The following is a 414-nucleotide window of genomic DNA, read 5'->3' as shown; positions in this document are numbered from 1 at the left end:
AACATCACAGATAGGTCCCTGGCCGAAATGACAGAAAAAGAAAAAAAACTAAAGGGCGAGCGTACGTTTTCTATACCTAACCAGCGAACGTTTACTAATTAAAGAAAAGGTTTATGTTATTTTTTTTAAATAGAATCGATTTGGCCCTTTGGATCCAGATCTGACGGTGAGGGAGGAGCGGGGAGTTACCGCGGCGGCGGCGGCGGTCAACGGCGAGCCGGGATGGCGGCGGCGGCTCGGGTCCGGCCGGGGCGGTGGCTCCGGTCGTCCAGGAGGGCGGCGCGACGAGACTAGGAGAATGGCGGCGTCGGCGGTGGTCCGCGGGACGGAACGGAGCGGGGTGGCGGCGGTAGATCTCGCCGGCGACCGCGGTTTCCGGCGGATGCGGCGCGTCGGCTGAGAGAGAGAGAGAGA

Source organism: Triticum dicoccoides, chromosome 7A (genome assembly GCF_002162155.2).
Source record: "Triticum dicoccoides isolate Atlit2015 ecotype Zavitan chromosome 7A, WEW_v2.0, whole genome shotgun sequence".
Classification (NCBI taxonomy): domain Eukaryota; kingdom Viridiplantae; phylum Streptophyta; class Magnoliopsida; order Poales; family Poaceae; genus Triticum; species Triticum dicoccoides.
Note: the sequence above shows the minus strand (reverse complement) of the source record.